The sequence below is a fragment of the Sinohyriopsis cumingii genome, chromosome 18 (genome assembly GCF_028554795.1).
Source record: "Sinohyriopsis cumingii isolate HCF-2022 chromosome 18, ASM2855479v2, whole genome shotgun sequence".
Taxonomy (NCBI): Eukaryota; Metazoa; Mollusca; class Bivalvia; order Unionida; family Unionidae; genus Sinohyriopsis; species Sinohyriopsis cumingii.
The window spans coordinates 42,984,196-43,003,079 of record NC_142978.1 but is presented as its reverse complement, the minus strand read 5'-3'; the positions used below and the strand labels follow the sequence as shown (position 1 = coordinate 43,003,079).

Here is an 18,884-nt window from a genome sequence, read left to right as displayed (position 1 = left end):
ATGATTTCGTTTTCGTAGTGGGAATAATGAGTATTCGATTGTCAGAAGAGGAGCGTAAGTATCTTGCTGGTGTGTACACATGGGTGAGGTCGGATAGGTATGTTGGACTGGAGTCCGACAATGAAACGTAGCACAGAAAACAAATGTTTTGTTTGATTCTGGATCGAATAGATAGCCAGTTTAGGGTACAGAGCAGCGGGGAGGTTTGCTCTGATCGTGGTACTTTAAGTATGATCCGAGCAGCTGTGTTTTGAACTTTTTGAAGTTTCTGAAGTAGACATTGAGATGAACCAGACAGAATTGAGTTATAAATAGTCCAATCTTGAAAGTACTAATGAACACACAAATGTTTTAATGTATCAACTGAAAGATATTTGTCAGTGAAGCTTATGCGTCTCAGCTCAAGATATACAACCTTGCATATGTTCATGACATGTTGATGCAATGTGAGAGTACTGTCCAGAGTGACACCTAGGTTTCGTACTGACTATGTAAATTTAACGTTTGTGTTGCTGATATTTATTGTTTGAGGTAAAAGATGTGATTGGGAAAGTCTTTGTGTTGTGATCAAAATGGCCTCAGTTTTATCATCATTCATCTGCAGCTTGTTACATGTCATCCATGATTTCACATCAGAAACGCACCTCTCTACACCTTGGATGGTAGCGTAAACTTCAGTTGTGTGACTAGATTTGTATAATTGGGTGTCGTCAGCGTACAAATGGTGAGACACTGGATGATGATCTATCACTCTTGAAAGCGGCTAAGTGTACAGAATGAAGAAAATAGGTCCAAGAACAGACCCCTGTGGAACACCACAACATAGATTAGCTAGGTTAGAGTGTATTCCATTTGCAGACACAATTTGTGTCCTTTTGACTAAATAGGACCTGAACCACAGTAAGGCTGTATCGTGAAGGCCAAATACATGCTGGAGACGGTGAAGTAACATATCATGGTCTATTGTGTCAAATGTTGCAGACAAATCAAGGAGGGTGAGGACTGTTATCTTTCCGCTATCCAAAGCAGAGAGAATGTCATTAACTACTTAATGAAAAGTAGTTTCAGTACTGCTGCAAGGGCGATATGCAGATTGTACATTGATAAAAAGACTGTTTGAATTTAGATGAGATACAAGCTCGGATAGAACAACCTTTTCTAAGATTTTTTATATGAATGGGAGATTAGAAACTGGGCGGTAGTTCTTTAAATCGTTATGGTCTAGTATTGGTTTCTTCAGTAGAGGCTTTACAATGGCAGTTTTGAAAAATGATGGGAATTCCCAGGATGAGAGAAAGGTAATAATAACATCAGTTAGTGAAGGCAATACTGGATCTAAGCACTCAGGCAGCAGTGATGTTGGAATTGGATCAAGTTCACATGACTTCGGTGCACTCTTCATCATGATTGTACGTACTAAATCCATAGAGACAGGTTCAGATGCTGCTAATGGTTGCCGCTCAAATTATGTATCCCAACTGTATGGTGACGACTAGTCAATTGAAATTGTGTTGTCATGCTTATCTCTAATGGTTTCTACTTTTTCACGGAAGAAATTTGCAAACAGGTCCGAAAGGTCGACTAGAGAGAAGGTAGTTATGAGTGGTGTACATTTGTTCATTGACATTAGCTTGTTAGTAATCTCGAAAAGCTCTTTACAGCTTGAACTTTCCGAGATCTTAGTACTGTAGTGAGCTGATTTAGCTACATGGATTATGTTTGTAACGTTCTTAGCGGCTTCATAGATTTGCTTATGAATGGTGTGCCTGTTGGAAAGCCAAAGCCTCTCAGCTTTACGGCGGTCTCTTTTAGCAGTGCGAAGCTGGCCCTTAACACTGTTATACCATGGAGAACACTTTTGAATTGATACTCTGCACTTGGTGGCTGGGGCATGTTTGTCAAGCAATGAACGCAGGCAGTTATCGAATTGTTCTGCGGTAGCAGGTAAGCAAGTTGTTTGGTTTGCTTGGATGTCATGCATTAGTTTGGTTCTATTTATCATACGGAGGTTTCTCTTAGTAGCAAATAAACGTGGAGGGTCAGGGACTGATACGTCAAGATGGCATATAATGCAGAGGTGATCTGATGCAAGTTCGTGGGATACCAATGAGGACCGTATAATATTATCATCAGGTCTATGAAGAATCGAGTCTAAAATGTGACCATGTTTATGGGTGGTTTGGTTAACTGACTGTTTGAGGTTGAAAACATAATGCAATCTTTGAGTTTTTATGTGTTTGGGTTTCCGGGACAGTCATAGAGAAAGTTGAAATCTCCAAGAATTATCAGGTTGTCACCTATCGAATTTCAATACTCCATGAGATTTGGAAACTGCTCCAAAAAGAGAGATTGAATCAGCTTGTTTTTTTTTCTACTAGGAGGAGGGTGGTATAGGCAGAACAAATGGACTGACCTTTGTTCCAGTGTGAGTGTGGTTTGGACTATTTCAAACGATGTGTGGTAGGAATTGAAAGTTGTGTGGTTAAGACGTTTGAGCATGGAGTTCTTTGTGATGATAGCAATTCCACCTCCGCGAGAGTGGCGGGGGAACGACTTGATGGAGTAACCGGTGCGTGTTAGATCCGCGCACTTGGGCTCATCGCCTAATGTTTTTAGCCATGTTTCTGTCAGGAAAAAGACGTCGATATTCTGATTGTTGATAAAATTAACTATTTCTGTGCGCTTTCCGGTGGTCCTACTGATTGGGCATTGAATAATGCAATACGCAGAAATATCTCTTGGATAGTTGACACAAGGGTTGACGATTTAATAGGGATTTGAATTAGGTTATCTAAATTAACGGTCGAATTTTTAAATTGTTGAGCCGGAAAGGGCATTAGGGAGATAACTGGAATTCTTCTTCCTGTTCTACGCCGGCCAGCTTTGAAACAACGTTTCTTTTTTCGCTTAAGGTCTCGCTGGATAGTTTCGTATTTTGACACCACCCTAATTTTTAAGGTAGAAGGCATGAACCTAATTATCACAAGCCTAGCATTTATAAATTCACACATAAGCTAAATCTATAATGTGGTTCAGATTTACTTTGAGTTAGGCTTGGAAATAGGTTGGCTTGTTGGTGACTGCCTGTCACAGCTAGATTTGCATTGGAGATCAAATGCGTAACTTGGGCTGCAAATGAGCTGTCGACTTGGCTTACGTATTTATGTGTGTCTGCTACAGAGGTAAATATCTAAAATTCTAGATGGTTGAGGGGTGATGAACAGTATGCTAATTTGTTATAGTACTAGTGAACTTTATTCATGCATAAGGCACATTCTGATTCTTTTAGCTGCCTTGTCACAGGAAAATATTCAAAATAGCTATTGCTTGTCAAAAATGAATGTAAAATTTAGGGGTTGGTGGCAGTGTTAGTTCAGTATAAAAACCACCAGTTGCATCAGGAATTAACCTGATTACTGCAGTCAAAATCTCACATGTATGCTTTCTACAAAAATCATTAGTTTGTTTTTATTTGTATCTTCAGTGTAAAATTATTCTCATTTTTCTATAATTGGTCATCGTCGGATGAAAATTCACCAGATAAACTGTCCAGTGAGACCTTATGTTTACATTTAACTAATGATGAATGTAGTCCCAGTTCGTTTAGTCTAGAGCACAATGTAGTGTGGAGAGCAATGGAATGGTCATTTAAAGCAATTAATGAGTCCATCATAGCATAAACGGGTTGACTGGCGAGTATCACGTGATGGCGGTTTGTTCAACAACAAAGGAAGGTGTAGCAGTGGAGCAAGACAGCTCAGAAAAAGTCTAATTGTTCTCGTTTCCAAAAGAGGGAGATGAAGAAACACATACGAACTGAACAGCCAATACATGATGAACACAATAACGTAGATAAAGACAGGCAACAAGCACATTTATCATGAAAAACGGCATAAAAGACAGAACAGCTGCTTCAAGCCGGTTAAGCGATAGCGGCTATCGGGACTTATAAAGGAGTTAGTAGATTAAAAGTAAATCATCACAAAATGAAGAAGTCAATAGGTCAAAAGCAAATCACCATAAAATGAATATCCCAGTGTACGTAAAGCAGTCTGCTTGAGGCAATGTTAATTGTTACAATGTAGCTATATAGTAGTAATAGTACTAGTAGTGGCGCTTCTAGCAGTACCGCTAGTAATAGCGTACAAGTAGTAATAGTTTAGCTGTTTTAATGGTAGTAGCAGTAGTAGTTTTTAATGATAGTAGTAGCTGTTGTTATGTTAATGCCATTAATACTAATAATGATAATAATAATAGTTATGGTGGTGTTTGTTGGTTATAGTTTGAGCTCAAAACATTTTTTAATTAGTGCATGTATTCTTTATCTACGCAATAATTCTATGTTCTCTTCAATAGCAATGTTTATAAATAAAGTAAACACATCTCTGAGTAATGCTACACTTTAGTTCACAGACAGGAACTTTTCTAACAAATTTTGATTACTCGAACTCTTTACAAAAGCCCAGATTCAATTTATTTATTTTTTGTGTGTTTTGGAGCGATGTCAGAATAACTGGTTACTTGATATATTGAAGTAAGCTTAGATTTGATAGTGTTGTGGGTAAATTAATTTATTTTCCTACCTGTGTACCTAATTGATGACAACGCAGGACGAATTACTGTACCGTGTATCGGCGCTTTGCAAATGAGTACGTGATGCATGTGTCTGGCACGTCTTTGGGCGATCTGTTTGAGATTCTCGACAAAACGAGAAGAAGAAATAGGGGCAAAAAAGTTATCAGATGTTCACGAATTGGCTTGCCCTAACAACTCTGGTTGATCGCGTAATAAAGAAACAAAAGAAATGGCGCATCAACGACTGGCATGTTCTACCATCTTTGTTCTTGTCTTCATCATAATCAGAGAAAGTTTTTGTTCTCTAGCGGCAGGGGATAGTTTCGTAAATTGACCCATCTCGAATTTCTGAACTTAAGGCTGTGGTGGGACTTTTTATCTCTTACTGTTTAATAGTCAAAGATATGGCTATATTCGTCAATTATGTGTTTCGGGCTAGTGTATTTTGTTTTCTTTCTTAAATTTGACTTGCTATGTACATGAATATTTTTGAATTAAGTGTTTCGGGCTAGTGGTTTTATGTGTGCTGAGGTGGGGGGGGGGGGTATTTATAATTTTACTTGTGGTATATACGTTTCCCAGTTACTTCATAATGAGTAGATGATGCAAAACCAAGTCAACAGGTAAGCAGAGCTTGCCATTAGAAGCAGCATTTAAATGTAATATCTTAAAAATGGCAAGTATTCTGAGCTGCATCAAGCTGTCTGGTAATAATTTTTATTCAAAACTATCACCTGGGGAAAGGGATTGCGTTTGCACTGTGAGCATCACTTTCAGTCAAAAATGACCGTCGGAACGGGAACACTCCAGGTATAAATTTGGGATTGGATTGTATAACAATCTTTTGCAATGAGCTGCCCTTGATTTCTAAGGTGAACTGAATAATATTTTTATGGTTTGTTTTATTATAGCTATCCAAATTATGAATCAATTTGACATCACTTGTGTATTTTATTTTGTAATGATTTTTTTATATCTTACGCAGGTGGATGCAGCATTTAATTAGTACATAAAGACTGTTCCCTCAAATCTAGAACCAGGTTCTTAACGGTTCTCAAACTTGGCGTCAGTGCGAGAAGATCCTCGAGAATATTGACCTCAGGTCAAGAACCTTGTTCTCGTGTCTCGCACAAGGACATTCCATTCATAGACTCATGCATCTAACGTTTGATCTCGCCATCAAATCGAGGTCACGACTTGAAGCTGTCCAGCGCTTGTTTTGACAGTGTTAATATTCGTGTTTACGCTAAAGGACAAAATGTAGGTGGCAACTAATTACTATTCAAAATGAAGTAATGCCCTTTATCTTCGCCTTTGGCATTGTTAGCCACAAACATGAGATAGATCATACAACGATAAATTTTACAATCGGAACCTCCAGTTGTCTGTTGACATTTGTGCACATTTTACCAATTTCTCACATTTATGAAAAAAGCAGCTCTTACCTATGAAAAACACGATTAAAAAGTCTGCACAAAATTTCATTGAAAAAAAGACAATTCAGGTGGAAAGGAGTAACGAAATATGAAGAAAAAAATCGTACATTTTTCAGTACTTTGTTAAATGGAAACATTTGTTCTTACGAGCTTTTGTACATGAATATAAGTCATTTTAGTTATATTAACTCGTTGTAAGTGGTAATGTCCGTCAAGGCCGCAGCCTTGTATAAAGATCGTCAGACGCCTGTACAAACCTGGGCCGATAGATATATATATCTCTGGTATGAGGTGGAAGGTATACAAGGTGAAAGGTGGTGTTTTCTATGATCGTCCAATTACTATATGATTAATTGACACAGTGCATCGTCTTTAATAAATCATGTCATGCCAAAGCACCATCCTGGCGACACTGCTGACAGAAATGATTATTCTCTTTCATATTAATATAACAATTAGGTCATAACAATTAATTGCATCGTTTCTAGTTCCTTTAAATCGGAAGACCCCGTAACGAGGGCGAAAAAGAAATCAAACATGAGTATCTAATTAAACTTTAAACCCTTACTGGGTAAAAATAAAAGCTACACGCCCCTCCCCCAAAAAAAAAAAGTAGTACATGGGCAATATAACAAATTACCAGGATCATCACTTAAACGGCCGCTATGACACTATATTTTCGGGCACACTCGAACGGGAAACGAAGAATTTAACAGGTGTAGCCGACTATTCAGATCACGTGAATAACATTGTTATTGTTACATAGCAATGAGTCATTTGCATATTAGACCAAATTTTAAAAAATGACAGTTTAAATGTTTAGAGATAATAATAATAATAATAATAATAATAATAATAAATAAATAAATAAATAAATAAATAAAAATAAATAAAATATAAATAAACAATTACAACAAGAGTAGTGTATGTGGCTGGCCAATGCAAATCCTAATACATCTTACTGCCGCCTAACTTGAAAGAGGCCTGCTCCGCAGACACTCCCCCCCCCCCTTATGACTCTCACCCCACACTCCATCTATTGGACCAAGATATTAGGGTTATAACATGTCTCAATTTCATGAACACAGTTTAGTTAAATGTTCCGGTCAATATCACTGCAAATGAAACTGTTGAACGTTCGGCATTGAAGCAGGTCCCAAATATCCCAAGAGAGAGAAAGAGAGAGAGATATGATAGTGATGATGTCTCTCATTTGGACAACTAATATAACTCTATACTCGATATAACACCATCTCCTACCGCCATCTTCAGTAACATTTGAACAAACAAATTATCACGCCTTTTCTTCCCTCCAGGCATTAGTCTCCTCCTCCTGTGGTTTAACATATTTTTGAAAACAATGATTGTCTTTAGTGTATATTTTACGCCAATGGCTACCGATAGGATGCTTAAAAAACACGCGATAATAATAATAATAATGAAAATAATAATCTTTATTTAAAGATGATAACGCGTTTGGTCGTGAAAGACCCATCTGCCCTGTGGTCCTTATTTTTTCATAGGTTACGTCATGAAAACGTTACTTACACACAGGTTTGTTCACACACGCATTCGTACCGATATATAATGGATTAATATATGTAACTATAGTGGTCAACATATACACATACGAACACTGTACTATACGCAAGTGTAATATATATATATATATATATATATATATATATATATATATATATATATATATATATATATATATATATATATATATATATATATATATATATATATATATATATATGGATTTTGAATAACCTATCCCTACACTGCCCTGTATTTGTATCAAAAAACGTTTTACAAGTTATAAATAGAGAACACTGTCATGCTATGAAAAAATTGGAACTACAGCCAGAGAGAATATAAATACTATGGGTGATTTTCTACGCAGTAACAATAAAAATTTCATATAAAATCATCAATGAACAAATTCAACTATAAATTAAAACAATAAAAGAGCAGCCTCTAATTATATTGTATCGAAGACAGTTCACATTCGATCAGTTAATCTACCTTGAACTGATAATAAATTGGAAAACAGTTTCGAAATAGACGTAGAGTTCACAAGCTGGTTACAAGAACTTAATGTCCTAATCATCAAGCCTAGTGTTTTGTGGGGTTTCTTTTAAGCCTAAAAGAAATCATGTAATAAAAATGGTTGATAACGCTAAAAGCGCAAAAATTTCAAAGCTGGAAATAATTTAATATAACTTTTGCTAGCAAGAAAAGCTGGACGAAACAAATGATCTTCCACCAACAGGAATTCCAAGACAGCAATGTCGAATATATTCATATCCCTACAAATTGTACTCAATGCTTTTATATGCTTTTGATGTGGAAAACGCACGTGGACCTGACAGTTATAATCCTAAAATGTTCAAGGATCGTGCGAACATTATTGCTGCTCCCCTACATGGTTTTTTGTTTGTGATATAAGAAAAATGTTTGATAGGGTTTAACACCAAAGACTGCTTTTCAGAATGACTTAAATACGAAGATCTGTTTTTCTTCTTCAATTATGTCGAAGTTACTTTGATACAAGTTACCAAAATAGTACTAATAGAAGCTCTAATGAATATATGAAAGCAGGAATTCCCCAAGGATCATTAGTAGGTCCTTATCGTTTCCTGGTTGATATGAATGATATTGTTATTGAGATACAGTTATGTATAAAAATTTGCTGATGATCCAGTATTGTAAATTGTAATAGACTATAATTACATAACTTCACATTAATTTAACAATGACCTGAACAATGTTAGTCAATTGACTAAGCATTGGTTTGTCACGTTTGATCCGAATAAAATTGAAACAATTAATACAAACTGGAAAACTGTTTCCCAATATCATCCGCAATTGTTTATGTACTCCACATTTATCTATACGTAAAGTATCATAAACGTTTTTTGCTTACATTTTGAGAATAAACGTCTTTGACATATTCATATAATTGAAATAACCAAACAGACTTCGCAATTAATGTCTGACGATGACTTAAATATAAGTTAGGAAATCATTGCAAAAATTATCGTTTTACATATAGTACACACATTTTTAATATGCTGACGTTGTTTCGGATAAGTGCAATAATAATTTAAAGGAACAGATAGAAAAACTATCAGAATGAGGCAGGGTGCGTCGTTAATGTTGCTATTAGACCAGTTTCAGCAAAAAGAAACGACAAATAACATCACTGTGTGTAGAGTACAATTCGTAGCTTTTTGAACAATTATACACAGTAATAAACTTATCTTCACGCATTTTAGTTCCTAGCTATGTTAGTCAAATTACTAATTTAGAATTACCTAACAATAGTAATTTATAAGTGCCAATTTATATAATCAAATTGCATTGTTCCCCAGTCGCACCTACACTTATCAGAGAGGAATCTGCTTCCACAGCGTAAACAATCTAACTTATTTTTTTACATTGTTATTTTTAAGATGTTTTATATTGAGATTGCGTGCGTGTACCCGTCAAACCCCAATATTACATGCCAGACACACGCATCTCAATGAACTCTGAATTATTTTTTATCTTCTTTTTAATTATCTTCTAACCCATACTCATGTAAATATGGCCAACTTCAGATTGCATACTATCTGCTTGACTAATACAAGTCGTCAGCACTGAGAAACACCAAGCGACACAATATATCATAATAAACATACATGTATGAATAGTATGTTGCATGGCAGTTTTCTACACGACATATCGTAATATAAATGCATATATGTTTTGCATGGCAGTCCACTTCAAGACAGATCATAATATAAATACATGGATTGATATTACTTCAGTGTGTGTGTGTGGGAGAGAGAGAGAGAGAGAGAGAGAGAGTAATCAAAGTTTTATCATAGCACACACACACACACACACACACACACACACACTGTAAATGATGATGCCCGCTGACAGCCCTGACACACACACGTTTTTCATAATAATACCAACGTGGAAGTTTGATAAATTCAAAGTTACGACCTGATTGACACTTATTTCAATGAATAATTTTACTCTTTATTCTACAATAGCCGTGTACTGTTCCTTCGTGTAATGGTGCAACATTTTGTAGAATAATTTTACACTACATTCTGTCGTGGTCAGAGTGGCATGTAACCATTAAGGCTGACGTATGGGCTAGCCTCGCAATAAATTTAGTAGCTAGCGACGATTGACCTCGCTTGTTTGGAAGTATGAATGGATTTTAATTAGGACTCGCTTGGTTATCGATTAGAGACAGATAGAGAGTTGTTGTTGTTGTGGGGTTTAACGCCATTTTTCAGCACACGATAGGCTATATATGGCGGCCAGTATTAATGGTGGAGGAAGAAACCGTGAAAACCCCCGGAAAGAACCAACGACCCACGAGAAGCTACTGGCAAGCTTTCTCACATACCCACATTGGCTGAATCTTAGGCTCGAACCGCCGCAGACAGAGGTGAGATGTCAGTGATCCGTAACGAAGAGCGCTTTAGACCACTCGGCCACTCGGGGCCCCTCCAGATAGAGAGTAATGTTTACGCAAGGTCAATATTGGTAAATTACAATAACTGAGACACACCAGATAAAATTTTAGGAAGTCTTGGGCGATTTTTAACAAGTGCATAAAATGATATTTTCCAGAATAGTTGTTAATAAAGGCGGACTAGAGATAATTATTCTGACTTCTATGGGAGTGATACATTTTTTGAAGGTTAGAGGGTGGAGGGGGGGGTCTCATACCGAATTCAAGGTTTAAAGAAATTCCCCTCGCGATATTAATCAGTCTAAGTTTCTGCGGCTAGCCAGAATTTAGAATGAGTTCGGATTTAGTTGTTTGGATGTACTAAACGGTAAGCTGAGAATTGATTTTTATATCTGGAAATGCATCTCAATGAAACGCTAATTAGCATGGTAGCGTGGTTAGGGCCAGGAGTGAAGTCTTTTAATTTTTTATGTAATTAAGTTGTGAATTCTTTTCAACTGAGAATCGAGGGTGTTAGCCTTAGGAACGTATGTCGACAGGCATAGTTCAGCAGGGAATTTATAGCTACAACCTGGTGTGATGGTTTATTTTGAGGACTATGTCATGGTCTCAGCAGGAATGCGAGAGCAGCTAGAAAATGCATTACTTTATATAAATAAGGTTGTGAGTGTATATTATGTTGCGAAATGACCATAGCTTAGTTCTGTTGACTTTCGAAAGATGATATCTGACGCAAAAAAGAGTGGGAATATTGGTTGATCCCAATAGAAGAATAATAAAACAACTGACAAACATTTAAGTTGGGTAATATATTTTTATTTGAAGAATAAATAGTCCGTGCCTGTTATGCACAATGGGAAAAGAGCACAGTCTACAACCAAGCGGTCGGTAACCCCATCAGGCTAGAGTAGAGAGAGAGTGAATTGCGGAAACACCGACCTATCACCAACAGTGATTATGGAAAGACCGGAAGCAACCAGGTTATGCTGACATGCCAGAAATTTGAGTTCGATCAATCACTCGATTATGTGGTGAAATTCGTTCAATCGATATGACAGAACAGATAATTGCATGATTTACTAAATCTATTTCTAATACAAAATGTATCATTCACATGTTATGTTCAATTTCATTTTGTTTATGTAATTGACCAAATTCTTATATTCTGCAAACGGGGGCTAGTGTATAGATGCTTCCCGGTAAGGTCACTAGCAGACGATACTCTGTCCATCTTACCTGGACGATAGGCAACCTGACAGTTTCTCCTATATGCGATCACCCAAATTTGCCAATTGTAACAAGGCACACGGATAAATCACCAATATTGATACTAACATAAAGCCTGATTTCCGTTCTGTTTATTTATGTGATTTTCCTAAAAGTATCTTGAGATTTAATGAATTTTCTTCAACTTCTAAACACCATATAAAGTCAACGGTAAATCTGCCAGCTGACCACAAATATGGCGGCTGATGACGTCATTCGGAAACTATCTATTTTATATCTCTGCTCAGAACTATGTTATTTAATCCCTTAATTGTAGACGAATTCACGTACCTGGGAAGCAAGGTCGCTACGGATGGAGATTGCACAAGGGAAGTCACCACAAGAATCAGCAAGGCCAACCAGGCCTTCGCAATGCTGAAGCCTATCTGGAGGACAACAAACCTCAGCGCCCACACGAAGATCCGTATCTTCAAGAGCAAAGTGCTGAGCGTCCTTTTGTACGGGTCAGAGTGTTGGAAGACCACTGCTAACATAGAACGCAAGCTCGAAGTCTTCCAGACCAAGTGCCTGCGACGGATCATGAGGATCTTCTGGCTAAACATGATCTCGAACGAGGAACTCCGGCACAGAGCGGGCGCAAGCACCATCGCTGAGACCATTGCAACTCGTCGATGGAGATGGCTCGGCCACGTCTGCAGAATGCCCCCTGACTCACTACCAAGGGTGGCACTGAGATGGACTCCACAGGGGAAAAGGAACCGTGGCAGACCCAAAGAGACCTGGCGCCGAACCGTGGAGCGAGAACTCAAGACCAGAGGCCTCACCCTGCAGACCGCCCCCATAACAGCAGCCGACAGACCAAAATGGTGCTCCCTTGCTGTCGCCTCAAGCACCAGACGGCGCAGAGAAGATTGATGATGATGATGATGAATACCACCGTAGTCTATTATCTCCTAGATAATCAAAAACAATAAGGTGTGTGGGATCTTTCACGTCATCACCACCTCCTGACACTTGAATTACTTCTGTACTTAGTTACTCACAGATTGTACGAGATTCTCAAAGTCGATCATTATTTTCCTAACTGAGCACTTTACATAACATCGATACTTTTTCTTTATGAGGGGGATAGCTCTACATGCAATGTCACTTCGTGTTGCTAAACCCTATAATTAATTCTGCAGGTATACGCATCTAACAGCCACGTACAATTCAGAAATAATATATTGTTTATCCGCTAGGATATGTCAGCAACTGGAGATGGCCATTAAGAGATAGGGTGGTTGATATGCGAGACTAAATTTCTTTATATCCAAATAAAAAAAAATTGTAAAACGATCATGTTTTTATATTTATTGTTCGACAGTTTGAGCAGACTCAAATTACTTGACTGTGCGGTGAACAACATGTGTATAGACAAGAATACCGTAAATTACAGAAGTTCCGTCATAGTGTACATTTCTGTGCCAATTTCAGACCAAGCCTAATGATTAGACCAACTGAATGCCAAAACATAATACGCATGCCAATTAAATATCAAGCCTAATACTTACGCCAGTTTTTTACAAAGCTTACTGCCTATGCCATTTTAAGATCATGTCTAATGCTAATGCTACTTTCATACCAAGCATAATGATTATGCCATTTTCAAACCAAATCCAACACGTATGCCTGTTTATTACCAAGTCTAATGTTGATGCCAATCTCATACAAAGACTAATGATTATGCCAATTTCATACCAAGGCTATCACGTATGCCAGTTTAATACCATGTATAATGCTGATTCCATCTCACCTCTGTCTGCGTGAGTTCCAGTCTCAGGCTCGGCTAACGTGGGTACGTGAGAAAGCCTGCCAGTAGCTTCTCGTGGCTCGGTGGTTCTTCCCGGGGTTTTCTAGGGTTCTTCCTCCATCAATTATACTGGCCGCCATGTATAACCTATCTTGTGCTGAAAAATGGCGTTAAACCCTACAACAACAACAACAAAAGATCCCAAATTCATACCAAGCCTAATACTTCTTCATCCATCGATTCAGCATTCTGGGCATTTACATTTATTATATCATCGTTTCAGGCCACGGGCATGGACAATGTGCTTATATATTAAATCGATGTTGTAAGGTGACGGAGCTTTTCATAATAATATTTGGAGGTTTTGTCTTTATAGTCATTGAATTCTTCACTATATGTCTTGATTTATTTATTGTTTGCTAGATTCGTCATTATACGCGGTGCTTTTGCTGTAATTGTGGTGGTCTTCTCGTTAGACATTATATGCGGTGATTTTGGCATTGTATGCAGTTGGGTTATTTATTTATTTTTTCATTATATGGGGTGGTTTTGTCATTAAATGCGATAGTTTTGACATTGCATGTGGTGGGTTTGTCATTATATATGGTTGTTATATACTGAATATAAAAACAAGACCATCCAACATAATAATGATAGACCACATAGGACAGCACTGACCTACTACACTATAACAATGAAAGACAACATACGAAAATACCTGCCTAACTACGCTATGATAATGAAAGACCACATGCGACAGTCCTGTCCCATTACACTGTAGATGATGGTGCTCGCTGACAGCCTTGCTCCACTACACTGTAAATAATGATGCCCGCTGACAGCCCTGCCCCACTACACTGTAAATAATGATACCCACTGACAGCCCTGTCCCACTACGCTGTAAATGATGATACCCACTGACAGCCCTGTCCCACTACACTGTAAATGATGATGCCCGCTGACAGCCCTGCCCCACTACACTGTAAATGATGATACCCACTGACAGCCCTGTCCCACTATACTGTAAGTGATGATACCCGCTGACAGCCCTGCCCCACTACACTGTAAATGATGATACCCCCTGACAGCCATGTCCCACTACACTGTAAATGATGATACCCACTGACAGCCCTGTCCCACTACACTGTAAATGATGATACCCGCTGACAGCCCTGCCCCACTACACTGTAAATGATGATACCCACTGACAGCCCTGTCCCACTACACTGTAAGTGATGATACCGGCTGACAGCCCTGTCCCACTACACTGTAAATGATGATGCCCGCTGACAGCCCTTGCAAAGTAGACTCTTTAGATTCATAAGAACAACAGTAAACACTCAATAGCTATTTTGCCGGGGTGAAGTGGCGCACATGACTGGTGGTTGGGTGGGAAGTGGCTAACTTTGCATTATAAACCATTAACTGTATAAACAATATGTTACGCAAGATGAGTGAACTAGTATTCTTCATATAAGTACAAAAGCACAGCATATAATAAATATTCTCATCTTAAGACAGCTCTGGCGTTCCAAAGTCCCTATTAGATTACCTAATGACGAAATAGTTTTAAATGGACCCTATTAAATTAAGTAATGACTGTCAAGCCATATCACCATCCAAGCCAGATATCTGACCCTATTAAATTAAGTAATGACTGTCAAGCCATATCACCATCCAAGCCAGATATCTGACCGCAGTATCTGCATATTTCTTCTTAATTGGATTTTTAAAAAAGAGGACCCGGTTGTGTTCATTGCAAAGTGGAATTTACATAAATAACAGTATTAAAAGAACGGCGTATTTATAATATGAGATACTAAACTAATTAAAATTTTAAGCACATGTGAATTTCAATATAGTACACACGACGGAAAAAGTTACAATTTAATGATAAGTCGAGAAAAATTGAATAGGGGGTCTAAAAACAGCACAATTTCAGTAACTCAAGGAGGGAGTCTAAATACAATACAATTTCAATAACCCAAGGAGGGACACTAAATAAAATACAAGTTCCATAACTCAAAACCTGAGTCTAAATACAGCACTACTTCAATAAATTAAGGAGGGAGTCTAAATACATTAAAGTTTTAATAACCCAAGGAGGGAGTCTAGTACAATTTCAATAACTCAAGAATGGAGTCTAAATACAGTACAATTTCAATAACTCTTTAAAGGAGTCTAAACACAGCACAATTTCAATAACTCAAGGAGGAAGCCTAAATACAGTAAAATTTCAATAACTCAAGGAGGGAGTCTAGTACAATTTCAATAACTTAAAAATGGAGTCTAAATACAGTACAATTTCAATAACTCTTTAAGGGAGTCTAAACACAGCACACTTTCAATAACTCAAGGAGGAAGCCTAAATACAGTAAAATTTCAATAACTCAAGGAGGGAGTCTAGTACAATTTCAATAACTTAAAAATGGAGTCTAAATACAGTACAATTTCAATAACTCTTTAAGGGAGTCTAAACACAGCACACTTTCAATAACTCAAGGAGGAAGCCTAAATACAGTAAAATTTCAATAACTCAAGGAGGGAGTCTAGTACAATTTCAATAACTTAAAAATGGAGTATAAATACAGTACAATTTCAATAACTCAGGGAGTCTAAATACAGTACAATTTCAATAACTCAGTGAGGGGGTCTAAACAGAGTACAAATACAATAACTCAGTGAGGGGGTCTAAACACAGTACAATTACAATAACTCAAGGAGGAAGTCTAAATACAGTAAAATTTCAATAACTCTTGGAGGGAGACCAAATACAATATACGTTCAATAACGCATGCTCAATCACGTAAATACTATTCATTATTTCAAATGTTTTTCACAGTCTCTGGGTCGGGCTTCTCTTACCTGTGACCCCCAAAACAACAAAGCAACCAAAAATGTTAGAATTTGAGTTTGAGAATCGCTACTGCATGTGAAACTTCAATGTGCCTGATATGACATTCCTAGACACCAACAATAAAAACGGCACCTTGATAAATGACGATTATGACCATCTAAGCTATTAAAACAGAACAATGTCTAGTTTTAACAGCTAACAAAACGGATTACAGAATTATGGTTGCTCCAGAATTTATGACCGCAATGTTATCGTTGTGAATATCTAAACAAAAAAAATATATATATATATATATATATATATATATATATATATATATATATATATATATATATATATATATATATATATATATATATATATATATATATATATATATAGTGACCTGACTGTTGTAATCTTAGGTTTGGCACAAGAGCACAGGTACTTTGGCCACATCACAATAACCAACTCAAGTTGATGTAGAAGTTGGATTTGAACTCGGAACCTACTGGTCGCGAGTCAGGCACGCTAACTATTTAATTCTCGTGACCGCTGTCTGAATTGGTTGTCCATTACGTATCGCTTCGGTGGTTAGCGCGTTAGCGCGTTTGCCTCGGATGATGGAATTCGTGGGTTTGAACCCTGGCCGAGTCATACCAAAGACGTATAAAATGGTGCAAGCAGCTGCCTCGCTTGGCGCTCAGCATTAAGAGGTTAGTGCTGTTACTGGTCGGCCTGGTGTCAGGGTAATGTGATTGGGTGGGACATGACATATCTGCCGCATGATGCCCCGTTGCTAGACATCAGTGTAAACTGTCACTGTGCAAATATCTTGGCGATGACTGAAAAATCGTTAAAAGCTACGTTAAAAATCCAAATCACACGTCCATTACGTTATATAGGAGGGCGCATCGGGTCTATTCCTGATACCCGAGCGCACGTGGCCTATTCTATTTACTCGGGGGGGGGGGGGGGGAACGGCTGTTGAAAACAGCTTAGATACATGTGAAAAACTGTTAATTTTTAAATTTCAAAACGGAAATCATGTGATCAGAGTTAACATAGCAATGATGTATAAGCTGGGTGGATGTGGAAGACCGAGCCATTACGTACCTTAATAGATGGGTGCATGTCCGAGACAGGTCTATACGGTTTCTGCGTTTTTGACCTGAAGCTGGGGAAAGACAAGCTTGTGAGTTACCTTAGGCCGACATAATCAGTCCCACACCTATAACGATAGTGACTGAAGTTTATGGGGATGATCTCATCTATTCACTAAAACATGCAAATATTTGCAGACACTTTTGTCTGCACACATCGGTGTACATTTTTATACACTTACCGGCATTTCTCGTGGCTGTTAAGTTACAGTCGGTTGGATGGGTTCTTTTGGTGAGATGTACATATATTTCTGGATCAAATGCTATGTTTGAGGACCTGTGAATCTACGTGGAATAGCACAACCCTGTGACCCGTTGCCATTTTGAATTTTGCGCTAGATTTGGCTGTTACCAAATAACGGTAAGTGTCTAAACTGTACACAGATGTGTCCCGAAAAGATGTGCTTGCACGAAAATTGCGCAATTTAATGAACAGGTAACCTACAAATCGTTCAGCAGTATCAACCCATATTTGTGAGTTTAATTATCTGACTAGAGTTACCTTTGCTTGATTGGAATTTATGAGCTGAAACAAACTGTAAAGAATGCATATATGATTTGTTTTTCTGGAACGTGATTTCCTATTACTCCAATCAAAGGTAATATCAACCACTAATTCCTTCCATAATAATTCGTCGTTGACTGGAGAATATTTTTGCTCTCTAATATGGTAATAATAGATCATATAGATCATGCGCCTGCATTTGTTATGAGAGTAGCTATTGTAATATGAATATGCATTATTTACCAGCGCTATTTATTGATTCAGGATGACACTTGACTCTAAAGTGCCTCTTGTAACGAAGTCTATGGTTTAATGGAGAAAAAAAACAGACAAGTAACGGCAATGAAAGGTTAACTTGAGACGTTTAAAAATGAAAGTCAGACAAAAAGGCAATATAAGAGCGTAGATCACTTCGAAATTAGACTGATATGATATATGGACTGGTGTCCAGGGTTCGTTTTGGCCGTTTCAGCGATTGGTAAGCAAGGAGTTGATTAGAGACAAGGAAAATTTCTGAATAATCTCTATGATTGAAAAATAATTTTTGTAACCCCCACCCCAACCCAAAAATTAACTTGCAATAATATGCTGCATCGTTTCTTTCTCTAATTCCTTTAGAATATCAGACTAACCGGTGGTTAATCTCATATAGAGGAGGAAATTAATGTTCGCTAATATTGCAAAAGAAGATCACGTGCCCTCGTTTATTATCAGAGAAGTTATTTAAATACGAAATGACTTCTATTTACGTCCTTAGGAGTCTTATTTTAGAAATATCGAGATAACACTTACAGGATATTGTCCCAAAAACCAGGGATAATAAGGGTCGGATCAATCATCTAGAGCAATCAGATATGGGAATGT

The 18,884-nt window shown here is 37.6% G+C and overlaps 1 protein-coding gene and 1 long non-coding RNA gene across 2 annotated transcripts in view; one reads left to right on the top strand and one right to left on the bottom strand.

Moving 5' to 3' along the window:
- Positions 1-17,976, bottom strand: part of LOC149776500 (uncharacterized) — an 87,534-nt gene extending 69,558 nt beyond the window's left edge. The window contains exon 1 of the long non-coding RNA XR_016416051.1: positions 17,698-17,976. This is a non-coding gene — a long non-coding RNA (uncharacterized LOC149776500). The remainder of the gene's footprint in view (positions 1-17,697) is intronic.
- Positions 1-18,884, top strand: part of LOC149776499 (uncharacterized) — a 161,276-nt gene that overhangs the window by 14,493 nt on the left and 127,899 nt on the right. The gene's annotated exons all lie outside the window — the stretch shown is intronic.